Source organism: Lissotriton helveticus, chromosome 5_1 (genome assembly GCF_964261635.1).
Source record: "Lissotriton helveticus chromosome 5_1, aLisHel1.1, whole genome shotgun sequence".
NCBI lineage: Eukaryota > Metazoa > Chordata > Amphibia > Caudata > Salamandridae > Lissotriton > Lissotriton helveticus.
The window spans coordinates 2000213536-2000228714 of record NC_136065.1 but is presented as its reverse complement, the minus strand read 5'-3'; the positions used below and the strand labels follow the sequence as shown (position 1 = coordinate 2000228714).

General features: G+C 58.8%; 1 pseudogene; it reads left to right on the top strand.

The window, feature by feature from the left end:
• LOC144752841 (uncharacterized) overlaps positions 1-15179 on the top strand; it is a 161166-nt pseudogene that overhangs the window by 46558 nt on the left and 99429 nt on the right.

Genomic DNA, 15179 nt, shown 5'->3' with positions numbered 1-15179 from the left:
GAAAAGAAATGAAAGTCACCAGAGTCATGAGAGGAGTAAACAACCGTGGTGCACTGCCGCCACTGATCCACACCCACCCACCACCCCCACCACCATTAAGACTAGAGACTATAGTAGTACTACCCAGGACTGGTACTACCGTGTAACATGGCCCCGCGCAGGCCCGCACCATTCCTGCAATCATGGCATCCCATTCCAGTCTCACACACACTCCGGGCCGCCCGGCCGGAGCCCCGCACCCATGGCATTCCGCATTCGTTCGTGCTCAACTCTGCTCAGCAGCCGCCTCACCAGCCGCTGCAATGCTGCCAGCCACACACGGGGGGCCCCGGCCGGGGCTCCGCACCATCCTGCTGCAATGCCAGCCTCACGGGGCCCCGGCCGGCCGGGGCCCGGCCCGCCCGACGTGCTCAACTCCTCAGCCTCTCAGCAGCCGCTGCGGGCGGCGCTGCCACTGTCAGCCAGCCACACACGGGCCCCGGTCGGGGCCCCGACCGCACCATCCTGCTGCAGTGCCAGCCTCACGGGGCCCCCGCCGGCCGGGGTCCGGCCCTACGTGCTCAAGTCTGCAGCTCTGCTCAGCCTCAGCAGCTGCTGCCAACCACACACGGGGCCGGGCCCCGGCCGGGGGCCGCACCATCCTGTGCGCTGCCAGCCTCAGTCATGTCACGGGGCCCCCGCCGGGGCCCGGCACGGCCATTCTGCTGTCACTGCCGGGGCCCCGCACCGCTGCCAGCCTCGCCCTCACGGGGCCCCGGCCGGGACCGTCCAATTTTAAAATTACTCGGTCAATCAATGCATTCAGTGAGTGGCCCCGGCGGGGGTTGCGGGGGCTTATGTTACGCCCCTGAGAGTGAGGGCGGTAGAGTGGTAGAGTGATGGCGGTAGAGTAGTAGAGTGATGGCGGTAGAGTGGGGGCAGTAGAGTCGTAGAGTGAGGGCGGTAGAGTGGTAGAGTGAGGGCAGTAGAGGGAGGGCGGTAGAGTGGTAGAGTGATGGCGGTAGAGTAGTAGAGTGATGGCGGTAGAGTGGGGGCGGTAGAGTCGTAGAGTGAGGGCGGTAGAGTGGTAGAGTGAGGGCAGTAGAGGGAGGGCGGTAGAGTGGTAGAGTGAGGGCAGTAGAGGGAGGGCGGTAGAGTGGTAGAGTGAGGGCGGTAGAGTTGTAGAGTGATGGCGGTAGAGTGGTAGAGTGAGGGCGGTAGAGTGGTAGAGTGAGGGCAGTAGAGGGAGGGCGGTAGAGTGGTAGAGTGAGGGCAGTAGAGGGAGGGCGGTAGAGTGGTAGAGTGAGGGCGGTAGAGTGGGGGCAGTAGAGTTGTAGAGTGATGGCGGTAGAGTAGTAGAGTGAGGGCGGGAGAGTGGTAGAGTGATGGTGGTAGAGTAGTAGAGTGAGGGCGGTAGAGTGGTAGAGTGAGGGCAGTAGAGGGAGGGCGGTAGAGTGGTAGAGTGAGGGCGGTAGAGTGGGGGCAGTAGAGTTGTAGAGTGATGGCGGTAGAGTAGTAGAGTGAGGGCGGGAGAGTGGTAGAGTGATGGTGGTAGAGTAGTAGAGTGAGGGCGGTAGAGTGGTAGAGTGAGGGCAGTAGAGGGAGGGCGGTAGAGTGGTAGAGTGAGGGCGGTAGAGTTGTAGAGTGATGGCGGTAGAGTGGTAGAGTGAGGGCGGTAGAGTGGTAGAGTGAGGGCAGTAGAGGGAGGGCGGTAGAGTGGTAGAGTGAGGGCAGTAGAGGGAGGGCGGTAGAGTGGTAGAGTGAGGGCGGTAGAGTGGGGGCAGTAGAGTTGTAGAGTGATGGCGGTAGAGTAGTAGAGTGAGGGCGGGAGAGTGGTAGAGTGATGGTGGTAGAGTAGTAGAGTGATGGCGGTAGAGTGGGGGCAGTAGAGTCGTAGAGTGAGGGCGGTAGAGTGGTAGAGTGAGGGCAGTAGAGGGAGGGCGGTAGAGTGGTAGAGTGAGGGCGGTAGAGTGGTAGAGTGAGGGCTTCCTGTGAAGTCTGATGCTGAGGCTCAGACAAATGGTGTGAGATGTGGCTGGCAATGGTGTGGGTGTGCGATGTGCACCCGCCTGGCTCACATGAACATGGAGAGGCGGAGGTAGTATCGGTATAAGTGGAGAGGCGGGGTGTAGGACTGAGGTGCTTTGGCAGAGTGGGGTTTGTGTCCTTGTGTCCTAGTAGTGGTAGAAGTGGAGGGGGGTGTAGGATTGAGGTGCTTTGGCAAAGCGGGGCTTATGTCCAATTAGCAGTATAAGTGGAGGGGCGGGGGTAGTAGCGGTATAAACGGAGGGGCTGAGGGTGTAGGACTGAGGTGCTTTGGCAGAGCGGGGTTTATGTCCAATTAGCGGTATAAGTGGAGGGGTGGGGGTGTAGGACTGAGGAGCTTTTGCAGAGTTGGGTTTGTGTCCCAGAAGCAGTATAAGTGAAGGGGTAGGGGGGTGAGTGTAGGACTGAGGTGCTTTGGCAGAGCGGGGTTTGTGTCCCAGTAGCGGCCTAAGCGGAGGGGGTGTAGGATTGAGGTGCTTTGGCTGAGCTGGGTTTTTGTCCCAGTAGCGGTATGAGGGAGAGCGTGAGTATAGGACTGAGGTTCTTTAGCAGAGCGGGTGTATGTCCCAGTAGCAGTATAAGTGGAGGGGGGCTGTAGGATGGAGGTGCTTTGGCAGAGCGGGGTTTATGTCCAAGCAGCAGTATAAGTGGAGGGCCGAGGGGGTGGGGTGTAGGAATGAGGTTCTTTGACAGAGCATGGTGTATGCCCAAGTAGCAGTATAAGTGGAGGGGTGGTGGGGTGTGAGTGTAGGACTGGGGTGCTTTGGCAGAGCGGGGTTTGAGTGTCCCAGTAGCGGCATAAGTGGAGGGGTGGGGGGTGTCGGGCTGAGGTGCTATGGCAGAGCAGGGTTTTGTGTCCCAGTTGTGGCATAAGTGAAGGTGCTGTGGGGTGTAGGACTGAGGTGCTTTGGCAGAGCAGGGCTTATGTCAAAGTAGCGGTATAAGTGTAGGGGTGGGGGGTGTAGGACTGAGGTGCTTTGGCAGAGCGGGGTTTGGGTCCCAGTTGTGGTGTAAGTGGAGGTGTGGGGGGGGTGTAGAACTGAGGTGCTTTGGCAGAGCGGGTTCTGTGTCCCAGTAGCTGTATAAGTGGAGGGGGGGGTGTAGGACTAAGGTGCCGTGGCAGAGCGCAATTTGTGTCCCAGTAGCAGTATAAGTGGATGGGTGGGGGGTGTAGGACTGAGGTGCTTTGGCAGAGCGGGGTTTGTATCCCAGTAGTTGTATAAGTGGAGTGGGGGTGTAGGACTGAGGTGCTTTGGCAGAGCGGAATTTGTGTCCCAGTAGCGGTATAAGTGGATGGGTGGAGGTGTAGGACTGAGGTGCTTTGGCAGAGCGGGGTTTGTGTCCCAGTAGCTGTATAAGTGGAGGGGGGGGTGTAGGACTAAGGTGCTGTGGCAGAGTGCAGTTTGTTTCCCAGTAGCGGTATAAGTGGAGGGGTGGGGGGTGTAGGACTGAGGTGCTTCGGCAGATCAGGGTTTATGTCCAAGTAGCAGTATAAGTGGAGAGGTGGGGGTAGTATTGGTGGGGCGGGGTGTAGGACTGAGGTGCTTTGGCAGAGCGGGGCTTATGTCCAAGTAGCGGTATAAGTGGAGGGGTGGGGGGTGTAGGACTGAGGTGCTTTGGCAGAGCGGGATTTGTGTCCCAATAGTGGTATAAGTGATGGGGTGGGGGTGTGAGTGTAGGACTGAGGTGCTTTGGCAGAGCGGGGTTTGTGTCTAAGTAGCAGTATAAGTGGAGGGGCGGTGGGTGTAGGACTGAGGTGCTTTGGTAGATCGGGTCTTATGTCCAAGTAGCGGTATAAGTGGAGGGGTGGGGGTGTAGGACTGAGGTGCTTTGGCAGAGCGGGGTTTGTGTCCCAGTGGTTGTATAAGTGGAGGGGCTGGGGTAGTAGCGGTATTAGTGGAGGGGCAGGGGGTGTAGGACTGAGGTGCTTTGGCAGAGCGGGGCTTATGTCCAAGTAGCGGTATAAGTGGAGGGGGTGGGGGTGTAGGACTGAGGTGCTTTGGCAGAGCGGGGCATATGTCCAAATAGCGGTATAAGTGGAGGGGTGGGGGTGTAGGACTGAGGTGCTTTGGCAGAGCGGGGTTTGTGTCCCAGTAGCAGCATAAGTGGAGTTCCGGAGGGGGGTGTAGGACTGAGGTGCTTTGGCAGAGCGGGGTTTGTGTCCCAGTAGCGGTATAAGTGAAGGGGTAGGAGGGGTGAGTGTAGCAGTGAGGTGCTTTGGCAGAGTGAGGCTTATGTTCAATTAGCAGTATAAGTGGAGGGGCGGGGGTAGTAGCGGTATTAGTGGAGGGGCGGGGTGGTGTAGGACTGAGGTGCTTTAGCAGATCAGGGCTTAAATCCAATTAGCGGTATAAGTGGAGGAGTGGGGGGTGTAGGACTGAGGACCTTTTGCAGAGTTGGGTTTGTGTCCCAGTAGCGGCCTAAGTGGAGGAGGGTAGAGGATTGAGGTGCTTTGGCTGAGCGGCGTTTTTTCCTAGTAGCGGTATAAGTGGAGGGGCGGGGGGGGGGTGAGTGTCGGACTGAGGTGCTTTGACAGAGCGGGGTTTGTGTCCCAGTAGCGGCATAAGTGGAGGGGGTGTAAGACTGAGGTGCTTTGGCTGGGCGGGGTTTTGTCCCAGTAGCGTTATAAGTGAAGGGGCGGGGGTGGGGGTGAGTGTAGGACTGAGTTGCTTTGGCAGAGCGGGGTGTGTGTCCTAGTAGCGGTATAAGTGGATGGGTGGGGGGTGTAGGCCTGAGGTGCTTTGGCAGAGCGGGGTTAGTGTCCCAGTAGCGATATAAGTGGATGGGTTGGGGGTGTTGGACTGAGGTGCTTTGGCAGAGCGGGGTTTATGTCCAAGTAGCAGTATGAGTGGAGGGCCGGGGGGGGGAGGGGGTTGTAAGACTGAGGTGCTTTGGCATATCAGGGTTTATGTCCAAGTAGCAGTATAAGTGGAGGGGCGCGGGTAGTAGCAGTATAAGTGGAGGGGCGGGGTTTGTAGGTTTGAGGTGCTTTGGCAGAGCGGGCTTATGTCCAAGTAGCGGTATAAGTAGAGGGGTGGTGTGTGTAGGACTGAGGTGCTTTGGCACAACGGGGTTTGTGTCCCAGTATCGGTATAAGTGAAGGGGGTGTAGGATTGAGGTGCTTTGGCTGAGCGGGGTTTTTGTCCCAGTAGCGGTATAAGTGGATGGGTGTGGGGTGTAGGACGGAGGTGTGTTGGCAGAGCGGGGTTTATGTCCAAGTAGCAGTATAAGTGGAGGTCCGGATGGGGGTGTAAGACTGAGGTGCTTTGACAGAGCGGGGTTTATATCCAAGTAGCAATATAAGTGGAGGTCCGGGGAGGGGGGTGTAGGACTGAGGTGCTTTGGCAGAGCGGGGTTTGTGTCCCAGTAGCGGTATAAGTGCAGGGGTAGGGGGGGTGAGTGTAGCACTGAAGTGCTTTGGCAGAGCGGAGCATATGTCCAATTAGCAGTATAAGTGGAGGGGCGGGGGTAGTAGCGGTATAAGTGGAGAGGCGGAGGGTGTAGGACTGAGGTGCTTTGGCAGAGCAGGGTGTATGTCCAAGAAGCAGTATAAGTGGAGGGGCGGTGGGGGGTGAGTGAAGGATTGGGGTGCTTTGGCAGAGCGGGGTTTGAGTGTCCTAGTAGCGACGTAAGTGGAGGGGTGGGGGGTGTCGGTCTGTGGTGCTTTGGCAGAGCGGGTGTTTTGTGTCCCAGTTGTGGCATAAGTGGAGGGGTGGGGGTGTAGGACTGAGGTGCTTTGGCAGAGCGGGGCTTATGTCCAAGTAGCGGGGTAGAAGTGGATGGGTGGGAGGTGTTGAACTGAGTTGCTTTGGCAGAGCGGGGTGTGTGTCCTAGTAGCGGTATAAGTGGATGGGTGGGGGGTGCTGGACTGAGGTGCTTTGGCAGAGCGGGGTTATGTCCAAGTACCAGTATAAGTGGAGGGGCGGGGGTAGTAGCGGTATAAGTGGAGGAGCGGGAGGTGAAGGACGGAGGTGCTTTGGCAGAGCGGAGCTTATGTCCATGTAGCAGTATAAGTAGAGGGGTGGTGGGTGCAGGATTGAGATGCTTTGGCAGAACTGGGTTTGTGTCCCAGTAGCGGTATAAGTGGAGGGGGGTGTAGGATTAAGGTGGTTTGGCTGAGCGGGTTGATTGTCCCGGTAGCGGTATAAGTTGATGGGTGGGGGGTGTAGGGCTGACGTGCTTTGGCAGAGCGGGGTTTATGTCCAAGTAGCAGTATACATGGAGTTCCGGGGGGGGTGTAGGACTGAGGTGCTTTGGCAGAGCACGGTTTGTGCCAGTGAAGGGGGTAGGGGGTGAGTGTAGCACTGAGGTGCTTTGGCAGAGTGGGGCTTATGTCCAATTAGCAGTATAAGTGGAGGGGAGGGGGTAGTAGCGGTATATGTGGAGGGGCCGGGGTGTAGGACTGAGGTGCTTTGGCAGAGCAGGGCTTATGTCCAATTAGCGGTATAAGAGGAGGGGTGGGGGGTGTAGGACTGAGGAGCTTTTGCAGAGTGGGGTTTGTGTCCCAGTAGCGGCCTAAGTGGATTGGGGTGTAGGATTGAGGTGCTTTGGCTGAGCCAGGTTTTGTCCTAGTAGCGGTATAAGTGGAGATGGGGGTAAGTGTAGGACTGAGGTGCTTTGGCAGAGCGGGGTTTGTGTCCCAGTAGCGGCCTAAGAGGAGGGGGGTGTAGGATTGAGGTGCTTTGGCTGTGCAGTGTTTTATCCCAGTTGCGTTATAGGTGGAGGAGGGGGGTGAGTGTAGGGCTGAGTTGCTTTGACAGAGCGGGTTGTGTGTCCTAGTAGCGGTATAAGTGGATGGGTGGGGGTGTAGGACTGAGGTGCTTTGGCAGAGCGGGGTTTGTGCCCCAGTAGCGATATAAGTGGATGGGTGGGAGGTGTTGGACTGAGGTGCTTTGGCAGAGCGGGGTTTATGTCCAAGTAGCAGTATAAGTGGAGGGCCGGGGGGGTGGTTGTAGGACTAAGGTGCTTTGGCATATCAGGGTTTATGTCTAAGTAGCAGTATAAGTGGAGGGGCAGGGGGTGTAGGACTGAGGTGCTTTGGCAGAGCGGGGCTTATGTCCAAGTAGCGGTATAAGTAGAGGGGTGGTGTGTGTAGGACTGAGGTGCTTTGGCAGAACGGGGTTTGTGTCCCAGTAGCGGTATAAGTGGATGGGTGGGGGGTGTAGGACTGAGGTGCTTTGGCAGAGCGGGGTTTATGTCCAAGTAGCAGTATAAGTGGAGGTCCGGATGGGGGGTGTAGGACTGAGGTGCTTTGACAGAGCGGGGTTTATGTATGTCAAAGTAGCTGTATAAGTTGAGTTCGGGGGGGGAGATGTAGGACTGAGGTGCTTTGGCAGAGCGGGGTGTGTGTCCAAGTAGCAGTATAAATGGAGTTCGGGGGGGGGGGTGTAGGACTGAGGTGCTTTGGCAGAGCGGGGTTTGTGTCCCAGTAGCGGTATAAGTGAAAGGGTGGGGGGGGTGAGTGTAGCACTGAGGTGCTTTGGCAGAGTGGGGCTTATGTCCAATTAGCAGTATAAGTGGAGGGGCGGGGGATAGTAGCGGTATAAGTGGAGGGGCAGGGGTGTAGGACTGAGGTGCTTTGGCAGAGCAGGGCTTATTTCCAATTAGCTGTATAATTGGAAGGGTGGGCGGTGTAGGACTGAGGAGCTTTTGCAGAGTAGGGGTTGTGTCCCAGTAGCGGCCTAAGTGGAGGAGGGTGTAGGATTGAGGTGCTTTGGCTGAGCGGGGTTTTGTCCTAGTAGTGGTATAAGTGGAGGTGTGGGGGGGGGGGGTAAGTGTAGGACTGAGGTGCTTTGGCAGAGCGGGGTTCGTGTCCCAGTAGCGGCCTAAGTGGAGGGGGGTGTAGGATCTAGGCGCTTTGGCTGAGCGGGGCTTTGTCCCAGTAGCGTTATAAGTGGAGGGGCGGGGGGGGGGAGGGGATGAGTGTAGGACTGAGTTGCTTTGGCAGAGCGGGGTGTGTGTCCTAGTAGCGGTATCAGTGGATGGGTGGGGGTGTAGATTTTGGAAAAGGGGGTGGTGATGGACAGAGTTTCTGAATGATGCAGAATACTCTTACCCAGTCAAGAGATCAGGGCTTGCTCCATCACCGTTTTTTAGCTCACTGCACCATCCCAGCTCAGAACCTGGCTACATGCAAATTAGTCTGTTCCTGTCCCAGTGCATGATGGGAACAGGGCAAACCAAACTACCAAGCCAATTCTTATACTGGGAAGGAAACAAGCTTCCGGGGACCGGTTTCTGGCATTTCAGCCATCGTCAGCCCGGCTTGCTTGAATCCTGATGGTGCAATGAGCAAGGGACTCACGTCTGAGTATACCCTCCCACACTTAGTGTGGACAAAATCGATTTTGGAAAAGGGGGTGGTGATGGACAGAGTTTCTGAATGATGCAGAATACTCTTACCCAGTCAAGAGATCAGGGCTTGATCCATCACCGTTTTTTAGCTCACTGCACCATCCCAGCTCAGAACCTGGCTACATGCAAATTAGTCTTGTTAGACGGGGACCTGGAGGGTCGGCCGAGCACAGTGATCGCACAGACAGGTAACTTCCCCCCCACAGATGGACACCACACAAAGATTAGGGTAACACCTTTTATAGGCACTTTTGGTAGTAGAGTGGTACGATACAAGGCGATCAGGACACGATGATCCTCTCAATTCTAGTCTCTAGTAAGGGAAGGGGGTAGCGGGACAGTCTTGGTACCCACGGGTACGGGGGTGTAACGGTGATAGCTCACAATCCTCGAGCTCGGTGTTCGGATGGGTCAGACCGCGGCAGCGCCGGCAGGTCCCGAAGAGGTCGTAGGTGGTAACGGGCCGCGGCAGCGCCAGCAGGTCCCAACGAGGATGAAGGTTACAACGGGCCGCGGCAGCGCCAGCAGGTCCCACGAGAATGCAGGTTGCAGAGGGCCGCGGCAGCGCCAGCAGGTCCCACGAGGATGAAGGTTACTACGGGCCGCGGCAGCGCCAGCAGGTCCCACGAGAATGCAGGTTGCAGAGGGCCGCGGCAGCGCCAGCAGGTCCCACGAGGATGAAGGTTGCAGAGGGCCGCGGCAGCGCCAGCAGGTCCCACGAGGATGAAGGTTGCAGAGGGCCGCGGCAGCGCCAGCAGGCAGGACAATAGTTCACAAGGCAGGGCTGTGGCAGCGCCAACAGTCCGTCAAGGATGAGTTCGTCGCGGTGTCTCTCGACTCCAGGATACAACTGCCTTCCTGTCCTGGGGCTGCCTCAGTTATAGGTCTGGCGCCCTTTGATGTCCGGACCCTCGCTCTTGGAGGTCGGGAGGTCTGGGATGAGGGAGTCCAGACACCCAGCAGGGGGGTGGAGCCAGCGCCCGAGGAGGCTGGGGGTGCTCGGCACCTGGCGGGGGAGAGCCATCGACACTTCGTACTCCCATTGACCTGCCAAGTGGGCCGTTCACCTCCTGGGTGGAGGGTGGTGCCGGGATGTCGGGGCCTGGCCAGGCCCAGGGTTGGGGTCGGGCTGAGGCCGCGCGGCCGCGTGGTGCCGTGTCCAAGATGGCGGCTGGGCCGGGCAATGGTGCTGACGGTGGCCCGGGCCCTGTCCTGCGGGGAGGGAGCGAGCCCTTCATGTGGCCTGTCCAACATGCGTCCCCCCCAGCTGAAGGCGGGGAGAGTCACCCATCTTCTTGGGGACTTTCCTCGTCGAGGCGGAAAAAGCGGGACAGGCCATCCGCGTTGGCGTGGTCTTGGCCAGGGCGATGTTCCACAGTGAAGTCCATCCCCTGCAGGGAGATGGACCATCGCAATAGTTTGGGGTTCTCCCCCCGCATCTGCATGAGCCATTGCAGGGGCCGATGGTCCGTCTGTACCCGGAAATGGGTTCCGAAGAGGTACGGCCGGAGCTTCTTGAGGGCCCATACCACCGTGAAGGCCTCTCGCTCAATGGTGCTCCAGCGCTGTTCTCGGGGCAGTAGGCGTCTGCTGATGAAGGCCACTGGTTGGTCCACTCCTTCGGGGTTCAGTTGGGAGAGGACGGCCCCAATACCATGGTCGGAGGCATCGGTCTGCACGATGAACTCGCGGCTGTAGTCGGGGGCCTGGGGCACAGGCGCGGTGCACATAGCGGCCTTCAGCGTCTCGAAGGCTGCTTGACAGTCGGGAGTCCAGTTGACTCTTTTTGGGTGGTTCTTAGACGTGAGCTCCGTGAGGGGCCCCACAATGCTGCCATAGTCCCTTACAAACCGCCGGTAGTATCCGGTGAGCCCCAGGAAGGCTCGGACCTCGGTTTGTGTCTCGGGGGGTTGCCAGGACTGAATGGCAGCTACCTTGAGTTGGAGGGGGGCCACCAGACCGCTCCCCACTTGGTGTCCGAGGTAGGTCACGGACCCCTGGCCGATTTGGCACTTGCTGGCCTTTATGGTGAGGCCGGCCTGTTGGAGGCCCTGCAGGACCTCTCTGAGGTGGTGGAGGTGATCCGTCCAGTGGCGGCTGTATACCGCGATGTCGTCCAGGTAGGCGGCGCTAAATTCTTCGAGGCCCGCCAATACCTGGTTCACCAGTCTTTGAAAAGTGGCTGGAGCGTTCTTCATGCCGAAGGGCATCACTCTGAAATGGTAGTGCCCATCCGGGGTGGAGAAAGCGGAACGTTCTTGGGCTCTGGGGGTGAGGCCGATCTGCCAGTAGCCCGCTGTCAGGTCGAAGATGCTTAGGTAGCGGGCTGCCCCCATGCGGTCGACTAGTTCATCTGCTCGGGGGATAGGGTGAGCGTCGGTTCGGGTGACCGCGTTCAGACCCCGATAGTCAATGCAGAACCGGAGTTCAGGGGTGGTGCCCGGGGCCGCGGCCTTGGGGACCAGGACGACCGGGCTGGCCCAGGGACTGTCCGAAGGTTCGATGACTCCGAGGGCGAGCATCTTGGAGACTTCTTCTTGGATGCATGTACGTACCCGATCCGGTACTCGGTACGCCCGGTGTCCAACAGGAGGACTGTCCCCCGTGTCCACGTCGTGCAGGCACCAGGAGGTGACTCCGGGTGCGAGAGAGAACAGGTTTGCGAACGGCAGCAGGAGGGCCCGGCAATCTTGACGCTGCTCTGGGGTCAGGGCCTCGGAGAGTCGGACCCCGTCCACCGAGCCATCCCTTTCCCGAGTCCTCAGTAGGTCAGGGAGGGGCTCGGAGTCTCTTTCCGTACCACTGTCGGTAGCCATCAGTAGGCTGAGTTCTGAGCGCATGAAGTGGGGTTTGAGCCTGTTGGCGTGGAGGACCCGGAGGGGGTTCCGGGGGGACTCCAGGTCGATGAGATAGGTGACGGGACTCCTGCGCTCGATCACCTTGAAGGGCCCCGTCCATTTGTCTTGCAAGGCGCACGGTTCGATGGGGGACATCACCCATACCTGCTGACCCGGTTCAAACTCGATGGAGGAGGCATGTTGGTCGTACCACTTCTTCATGTCCTCTTGACTGGCCTCCAGATTGGCTTTAGCGATCTCCCTGAATTTCCGGGTCTGATTGCGGAGGGTCAGGAGGTATTTGTAGACGTCCGGAGGGGTCTTTAGGGGGGCCATTTCCCATTCCTCCTTCACTAGGCTGAGAGGCCCGCGAACGGGGTGTCCGTACAGGAGTTCGAAGGGGCTGAAGCCGAGGGACTTCTGGGGGACTTCTCGGTAGGCGAAGAGGAGGCACGGTAGTAGCACGTCCCACTGGCGGCGTAGGGGTTCTTCCAGCCCCATGATCATCCCCTTGAGGGTGCGGTTGAACCGCTCGACCAGTCCGTTCCCCTGGGGGTGATAGGGGGTGGTGAATCGGTAAGTGACTCCGCACTGCTGCCAGAGGGATTTCATATACTTTGAAATAAAGTTCGTACCCCTGTCGCTGACGACTTCCCGGGGGAAGCCCACTCGAGAGAAGATCCCCATCAAGGCTCGACCCACTACTGGGGCTGTTATCGTACGAAGGGGGACCGCCTCAGGATAGCGGGTAGCGTGATCCACCAGGACCAGGATGAAGCGATGTCCCTGTGCTGTTCGGGGGTCCAGGGGCCCCACAATGTCTATTCCCACCCTTTCGAACGGGGTGGTCACCACGGGGAATGGTTGTAGGGGTGCCTTGAGTTTGCGGCCGCTCTTCCCACTGGCCTGGCAGGTCGGGCAGGACCGGCAATGGTTGGATACGTCATTTCTCATTTTGGGCCAAAAAAGTGAGTCACCAGGCGGTGGTAGGTCTTGTCTTGGCCCAGGTGCCCGGCCAGGGGGACATCATGGGCTAGGTTCAACAGGAAGTCTCTGAAGTGGAGGGGCACCACCAGCACTCGCCCGGCCCCCAGTTCTGCGATTTTCTGTTCGCTGTACAAGAGATCATTGTCCCAATAAACCCAGTGGGCCCCGGTGGTGTCTCCTTGGCTCTGGGCGAGCGCTTGCTGTCGCAATCCCTCGAGGGAGGGGCAGGTCTTTTGCTCCTGCCGGAATTGTTCCTGGGTGGGCCCCCCTTCTTGACGCCACTGAGCCAGGTCGGGAAGCTTGGGGGGCTGTGTGGACCCCTCTGGGGTGGGGTCCGGGTGGTCGGTCTGGAGGAAGTCTTCTTCTGGAGTGATCGAGGGCGGAGGTGCTGCCCATTCTGGTTCTTCTGGTCTAGGGATGGTGCGGGTGGCCATGGACCGGGTGGTTACGCACGCCCAGTCCGGGAGACCCAACATCCCCACATGCTCTCTTCTTTCCACAGCGGCCCACGGGGAGCTCTCGAGATCGTTCCCCAGGAGGCAGTCTACGGGGGCATCGTCACGGACAGTTACTTTCAGCATGCCGGACACTCCTCCCCATTCGAAGGGGACGCAGGCCATCCGACACAGGCTCTCCGAGTTATCTGCCGATCGGACGGGGCAAAGTACGTTTGGTAGGATTTGTTCTGGGGTCACCAGGTGACAGCGGACGGCCGTCACACTGGCCCCGGTGTCACGCAGGGCCTCGGCCTTGCGCCCATTGATGCTCACCCATTGGCTGTACTTCCGAGTGTTGGCAGGCAGGGGAGTCCGCGGGACCATGTCTCTTCCTCCTAGGCATGCCAGGGTCATGGCGGCGGGTTCCCACTCGAACTGCTCCGACTCATAGGTCTCTGTGTCTTCGGAGACTTGTTCTTCTCCCAGGGCGGCGGCCGCCATCTGGCGGGGCCCGGGGGCCTGGTTCGTCGGGCAGGTCGGGTCACTGGCATAGTGGCCGACTCGCTGGCATCGATGACACGTCACGTTAGCTCGGAACCCCGGGCGCATCGGGGGGTTTCCCCGGCCTGCTGGGGCCGGGGTGGCATTAGTGGGTGCGGCCGGGGCGGCGTCTCTGCCTCGGCCCGGGCCTCCTCCTCCTCCTCGGGGACGATGGTGACCTTGGTTGGTTCTGTTCTGCTCATTCGGCCCACTCCGGGCCACGCGGGTGCTCTCCCACCGGTCAGCCTCGGTGGCGAGCTGCCGGGGTTCAGTCAATTTACTGTCGAGGAGGTGCTGCCTGAGCTCGACAAAGCAGTTGTTGGAGAGGTGCTCCCACACAATGAGATTGAAGAGTTGTTCGTAAGTGGTTACGTTGTTACCCTTGATCCACCCCTCGAAGGCTCGGCTGAAATAGTTCACGTATTCCAACCACGTCGTACCTGGGATCCGGGTGCAGTTGCGGAACCTCTGGCGGTACATTTCGGGTGTAAGTCCATATCGACTGAGGAGGGCGGCCTTCATGTGGTCATAGGACGTCATTTGATGGTCCGGAAGCTGCAGCAGGGCATCACGACCCTCGTTGACGAATCTCCCCCATAGACCGGCTCCCCAGTCACTTCGAGCGACCCGTGGGCGGTCATGGCAATCTCATAGGCCTTGAACCACTGCTGTATGTCGTCGTTCCGGTGATATTCTCGGACCACATCCTTGGGGATGTGGACCTTCTGCTCGGTAGGACCCGGGGAGTGCGGTTGCTCGGGCACCCCTAGGTTTTTGTTCAGTTTGCGTATTTCTATCTCCGCTAGTTTGCACTCGTGCTCGTATGCCAGTCTTTTTTCTTCGAGGTCTCTCTGTCTCTGTTTTTCCTCTCGCTCTTCTCTGAGCCGTAAGTGTTCTAAGTTTATTTTTTGTTCCGCCAGTTTCAATTCTCCGTCTAATCTGAGTCGTGCCAAGTCTAACTCGTGTAATCTATTTTTTTCCCGCTCTTGGATCTCTTCATGGGAGGGGCCTGTTCTCCGTTCCTCCGTCCGGGTGGTGTTGGCTTCCGGGGCTGCGGGGTCCCGGGGGGTTGCGGTATTTGTCTCTGTCCAGGCCTCTAGGGCGTTTTTGAAGTCTTCTTTTGTGCTTAGCCCGGTGGTAGCAATGCCTAAGTCCATGCAAAATTGTTTGAGCTCTCGGTGGTTGTTTTCTTCCAGCTTTTCCATCTGGAACTTTTCCGCCGATCCGCTCTCTTTGGTCGTCATTGTGGTTTTAGTCGTAGGGTGAGTTACTGTCTGTACGGTACGCGTTGGTTCGGATCGCGCCGCTAGCCACCAATGTTAGACGGGGACCTGGAGGGTCGGCCGAGCACAGTGATCGCACAGACAGGTAACTTCCCCCCCACAGATGGACACCACACAAAGATTAGGGTAACACCTTTTATAGGCACTTTTGGTAGTAGAGTGGTACGATACAAGGCGATCAGGACACGATGATCCTCTCAATTCTAGTCTCTAGTAAGGGAAGGGGGTAGCGGGACAGTCTTGGTACCCACGGGTACGGGGGTGTAACGGTGATAGCTCACAATCCTCGAGCTCGGTGTTCGGATGGGTCAGACCGCGGCAGCGCCGGCAGGTCCCGAAGAGGTCGTAGGTGGTAACGGGCCGCGGCAGCGCCAGCAGGTCCCAACGAGGATGAAGGTTACAACGGGCCGCGGCAGCGCCGGCAGGTCCCACGAGAATGCAGGTTGCAGAGGGCCGCGGCAGCGCCAGCAGGTCCTACGAGGATGAAGGTTGCAGAGGGCCGCGGCAGCGCCAGCAGGTCCCACGAGGATGAAGGTTACTACGGGCCGCGGCAGCGCCAGCAGGTCCCACGAGAATGCAGGTTGCAGAGGGCCGCGGCAGCGCCAGCAGGTCCCACGAGGATGAAGGTTGCAGAGGGCCGCGGCAGCGCCAGCAGGTCCCACGAGGATGAAGGTTGCAGAGGGCCGCGGCAGCGCCAGCAGGCAGGACAATAGTTC